Below are 6,404 nucleotides of genomic sequence, written 5' to 3'. Positions count from 1 at the left end.
GAGGGGTTAGAACAGGTATTAACAGTTTGTTTGGATGGTTGGTTGAAACATGGATCAAAAGGTGGCCAACATTACCTGAAGTTGAAATGGCAGAACTGCCCTGATATAATGTAGATGAGGGGATCCAGAGGTTTAAAGAAACTGGAATGCTAGAGTGGATTTATCATGCAAAGCCTGCTCTTATACCCCAGGAATGTTCGAAGGATGCACCTTTTACCAGAACAGTGAGAAATAAATTTATGAGACTATCATCATCATCTCTGAAGAGCTAGCTCTGTGGTTGCACTTCTCTGTAGGTCAGATATTACTGTAGTAACTGCTGTCACTGAACTGGAATCCTTAAACACAATGGAGATGATGGGATCTTGAGTTGACAAAAGCCAGGGGGCAGGATTTAATTGCCAAAGACAGGGTAGACATGGCTATTATAATATACAGCAAACTCAAAGCAGGCATCAGAATTATATGACTCTCAGAGATTTGTGGCACTGGCTAGTAAATCATGGGGTACCTAGTAATACAATAAAAGGGCAGTCTACTAAATTCTTGTTCAAGCTGTGTAAACAAAAGGGTACTAGATCAAGTGAACAGAAGTCTAACCTGAATTGCAAAAACACAGAATCACTGCCCCTTAATCAATTTCCAGACTTGAAACACTTTACAGACCTAGAACCCCTTGAGTGAAGGGGAGGCCAGGTACCTTTGGGGGGGAACGCTGTTAAAATTTATACTATTGATCTTCCTCCAAGCTTTCCCCAAGGAGACCAACAGCCTTTTACCAGGGGATTCTGATAAAGGATGGATGGATTTGTTTTTGACTTAGTACCATTTTGTATATTTTATATTGTACTATTGCAATAGTAACTTTTTGAATATAATCTTAAAAATGAAAGCAAGCTGTGAATGTGAGCTCAGTCTCAATGAGAAACAATATGTAAATGTAAAATCTGCTCCAATATATGAATAAGCTTTCAACTATTGCCCCAAACCTCCCAGATATGAATAAGCTTTCATCTATCACTCCAGTTCAGAGGTATCAATTTACGCACCCCCATATGGCCATGGCTTACATCGTTAACAAATCACATTCAAAGGGCCAAATATAAGGGAAAGATACATTTGCAGAGTCTGTTCCATTCACCTGATGTTGCCATTGCATAACCTTGGTCAAAAACAGTTAAAATGTGCACTCTAGCTTGGAGGACTAGCTATTTTCCTGGAAGGAGTTGTACTTTGATAAAGATATCTAGGTCCCAGGGAAGCTCCTCTTGGTCCCTAGCCACTTCCCAGAGGACCCAATTGAGCCTGGTCATGTAAGCTAATTGTAATTTCACAAGCTATTGTGTGAAAATACCTTAAAAACTGCATGCAAACAGAGTGAAAAAATTTAATTAAAAAAGGAGCAACTTATGAAAAAAAAGGAAAGAAAAAGGAATCTTATAAGAGAGAGACAGCATCTCATCAGTATCTTATAAATTTTAACAAAGGAAACTCTAAATGCTGTCTCCAGAACTGTTATGGAAATTTACTAATGAAACTTGAAATGCTGCTTCTGATACTCTCCAGCACTCTCTTCAGGTGTTGGTGCCATCTTATCTGTTGATATAACTATGCTTTATTTTTAAAAAGTCTTTTAATTACTATTTTTTAAATTATTTTCTAATAAAACCTGCTGTTATATCACTGAAGTCTGTGTTGTCAGTGAATCTGAACCTATAAGTTAAGTGGCCACAGATATTATGTTGCCTTCTGTGCAAAAAAAATTAGTGTTGTGAACAGGATTCACATTTCAACACAGCTTCACAGTGGCGAAGGTCAACAAGACAAACTTTAGAAAATCTGGCAGAAAATATGGGTTGTGCTTTTCTGAATATTGTAATGCTTTATTAGGGCCATTCTTAATAAATTTAAAGTTGCCAATTTTTTGTCCTTTTTGTATACAAAATGTTGTTTCAGACATGAATGTTTTATAAAACATTCAGGAATTTGTAAGTCAATAACCCCTCATGCTTATAATAGCAGCAGCACCTCTTAAAAATCTGTAAAACCTCATTTGCTTGGCAACTTAAGTTTAAGTATCTACCGATTACAGGCCACAGTGTCAAATATTCAACATGCTTAAATATTCTATATGCTCGGTTACAACTGCTTCCTAATTCCCAAACCATGATAGGAGTTGCAGATGGATTACAATCCTTAAACTCTATGATCTGGTTGAAAGGTTGGGGAGGGGGTCTCTTAAGGGGAGTATTAGTTATTTGTCTTTGTCTTCTCTGTTTATGCTTAGTCTTCAGATGCACACAACAAACCCTCTGAAGTATAATGCAATGGGACATCGCTGGATCTGCATTCATAATTCTACAAAAACAGAAAGGGGGATATGTGGGAAAATGGCCAAAGGTCAGAATGTTTCCATTGTGCAGATAAAGGTGTGTTCTAGGACATGTCTGGATAGTTTTCAGTCTCTGAGAAGACAGGGTTCTTCCCTCCTGAGAAAGGTCATGCCCTAGATAATAGATTGTGTCCTGGAAAAGTGGTAATTTCATATTCTGAAACTTTATGTCTCTTGTCTATTAAGACTGTAGGCAAGCAAATGGAATTCTTCATATATGCTTCCTTGCTCTCTGAACAAATTAATATATAAACTCTTCATTGTATCAGAACAGAGTATCAAGGGATTTTTCCATCTTTTCTGTTTTGGTTGAGAGCCCAGATAAAGTAAGAAAGGCATTTAGTGAAACTTTGATGTATGACTGTCTACACTGTTGTCGTCTCCAGGTGAAGTAAAGAAGGAATTCACTCTTCCGGTCTATGTACATAGGAAAAAATATAACAAAGTTCTGCTACTGCAAGGCAAGTGGCTTTAAGAGGAATTGATGACAGGATGGTATCTGGAGTAAATATTACTGGTAAGTAGGATATGGTTATTTTTATGATGACCCTGAGATCTTGAACAAATTGATACTCTGCTCATTTAATTTCATTCTCAGTAGGATGGGAGCATTAAAGGTTTGTGCAGATATATGAAGACCTTTGGGTATGATCCTTTCAACTATAAGTTTGAGCATTCTTTTGCCTCCTTTTGCTTCTGGCTTCAATGGCTATCAGGGGATTTTGGTAGAATCTACCTGAACTTTTATAGGTTCTGCTCCAAATTCCTCTGTCAGTGGAATTTTTAGCCCATAGAGTATCAGGCCCAGTCTTTTGGTTTTTATCAAGATCATGCATTAAATATAATAGAGCTGGCAAAGATATATCTAGAGCAAACTCAAGTTGATTGTAAATAGAGGAGTCCTTTGGAACCTCAAGAAATTGACTCTCTAGTGTGTATCAATATTTCAGTTCCATTTATACAGTAAGTCTCTTCCTAATTAATTTACAGGGGTGGTATCATAAGAATGCATGTTCAGGCAGGAGCCCTAGGTTTGTAGCTTAGGGCTGGGAAATAGTTAAAAGACTGTTGGTTTTATTCAGATACCTGCCACCAGTGTCATAATTATACTCCAAGAAAGAAGTGACAGATTACAATGCAAAAAGAGTAACACTTATTTGTATCAAGAACTGATAAGATGAAATTTTATTGTTAGTTAATTCATTATGCATGTTAAACTTTAAGACAGGATATTGGACATTTTTCTTCTTTGGACTGTCCACATTGATCTGCATTTGAATATTTTTCTTTAATTGACCATTTGATTGACTGATTTAGTAAGATTGGATTACCTTTTTTCCTCATGTTCCTTCGGTTTACAATATCTAGATGTGTCCTTATCAGTGTGTTATTGGTTGGGAAGTGGGATACCTTGCTGTTTGATCTACAGAACGACAATCTTACTTTGTTACCTATGTTGTTTTTGTTCTAACGCCCTTTGAAAATGCTCTATAAGGCATTGAAGTTCTGAATTCTGTTCTTGAATTGTGTCCCTGGCTTCATGTTTCTTTCATTTATAATCTGAGCAAAAGGGGCTTGCTACTACATCCTCACCACCTTAACTCATGAATGTTGTTTGAGAGAATTTTTTAGTCTATTCCAAAATTTTGCTGTTTATTTTTTCTTTGTTTGCTTGATTGGATTTTGGCCCAGTTAATTTTTACTGTAAATGTTTCAGATATTGTATCCTTTTTCTTACTATCATGTTTATTGTAGATAGAGGTTGTGCAGTTTGAAGATACCATGAACCCCAGAAAAACCATGTTTGAATCCTGGTTCGATCTTGTGGAGGCAGCTGTTTCTTTAACCCTAATTCAATTTTGCATATTGGAAACTTTTGATTAGATTGTCTCCTCAGAGATGTGGCACACCCAGTTGTGGGTGTGATATTTGATTAGGTGTAGATGTGATTCCACCCATTCCAGTTGAGTCACAACTAGTTTACTAGAGCCTTTAAATGGGAAACATTTTGGAGAAAACTCAGAGATGATGGAGCAAACAGAAATAGAGCTGACACAGATGCTGACACTTGAAGAACAGGGACACAGATGTTCAGAGATATTGGATTCCAGTACACATCTATATGAGATGTTAAGCAAGTCAGAACCTGGAGAGAGTCATGGCAGCCAAGAGATCAAAACAAGACCCAGAGAAGCAAAGTGAGGAACCCCTAGAGGAACAGAGGCTAAAAGCAATGGAGCCCAGGAGCAAGGGACCAGCAGATGCCTGCATGTGGCTGCCCAGCTGACAGAGGTGTTCTGTTCCCCTCAGCCTTCCCTGGATTCCTTAGTTTGGACATTTTTATAGGCTTAGAACTGCAAACTTGTAACATATTAAATTCCCCTTTTAAAAGCCATTCCAGTTCTGGTATATCACATTCCAGCAACATGCAAGCTAAAACAGAGGGGTCTGGTAGTTTCCCTTTCTGGGTCAGTATAATCAATTTTGGCATTAAGAATTTAGCATCTGAGGTTCCAAACAACATGTGTACAAATTGAAATAGGTCAGGTAACCCTAAGAGAATTCTAATTCTCCTATGAATATTGTCTGATATTCTTTGGGTTTAGATACCGCTTCAATTATAATGTTTAATTCAGTTTTGTTCCATAGTTTAAATTCTAGTGTTACCTGCATGCTTGCCACTTACAGGCAGTTGGCACTTTTGGGTTTTGGAGTTTTTGGCAAAAGATAGTGGGTATAGACAAGGAGAAAAGAAGGAATGAGTTGACTGACTTTCAAAAGTGGAGAGACCAGAAGAACGAGAGTGAAGAGAAAGATCTTAAAATTTGGAAGCAACTGTAGATCAAGGAGGAGGATTTATTAGGAAAACACATCTAATTCTTATCACTTAAGATTGTTGAATTGGCCATAGTTTTGGTCAAATAATCTTAATGAAGCTTTATTTTTATTCAGACAATCATATGAGTCCCCTTTGCAATTTTCAAATGAGCAATTCTGCTGAAGTAAAATGTTTTCCAAAGTGGCTGCTGAAGGCCCATATCATCCTTGATGAAAACATGCCATTTAGAAAGAGAGATGCAAGATTTAGGTCGGAATGAGAGTACACATAAGAAACAGAAATTTTTCCTGGGGGAGGAGAAGATTTAATTATTCAATATCAGGATAGCTAACAACAGCCTATCAAAATGTATTTGTGTACTTCTTGCTTATATTGGATCCCTAACCCAATAGACGGGCATACCCACTTGCAGATCCAACAATTTGCCAACCAGTATGTGGAAACCAGAGAAAATATTCTCTCTGGATCAAAACCAAGATCAAAGGACAAAATCATAATATAATGAGAATTTTTGACTGGTGTTATTGATGATCCAAAGCAGTTTTTCCAAGTGGATGTTGGCCAGGTGATAAGCACAAAATTATCAATTTTTGAGGTTGTTTTGAAGAGCAAGCTTATAGGGCCTGTGCCCATGTTTCTACTCTGTAAGACCACAACACAATTCAGTAACACAAAGGACAGGAAAGAAGGAAGAAAAGGAATGGTGTAATTCCACCAAAGATGCAAGCAAATGAGAACCAACACCTAGGTATCAAGCTTAGCATAAATAGCTGAGGAATTCTACACAGAGAGCAGAGTTCAAAAAGTGCTAATTTACTGCATCAGCAAGGGAATTCTCTGAGTGATGCCACTGGTGGGAGACTGGTTTCCACGAAAATGGCAGTACAGAGCAGCTTTCGGTGGAATATCCAAAAGTAAGTGGGGAATAAAGGACAAATTCTCAAACGTGAACAAAGCCTATTTATTCAAAGCTTGCTATAGCGAGGGAGTCAGCTAAAATCACTTACACTGATTGATAGTAGAGAAGAGGAAGACTTCAGGCATGCACTGTTTGGAAACTGTGGGCATTGGGAAACTGGGAGCAGGTTAAATAAATGTAGGGCACCCTCTGTGATGGCTTATGGCTGCATATTTTGTTTTCTTCTATTAGTCCCAAGTTAGAAGTAGAAGCAA

The sequence above is a fragment of the Tamandua tetradactyla genome, chromosome 23 (assembly GCF_023851605.1).
Source record: "Tamandua tetradactyla isolate mTamTet1 chromosome 23, mTamTet1.pri, whole genome shotgun sequence".
Classification (NCBI taxonomy): Eukaryota; Metazoa; Chordata; class Mammalia; order Pilosa; family Myrmecophagidae; genus Tamandua; species Tamandua tetradactyla.
This window is presented reverse-complemented; position numbering follows the sequence as displayed.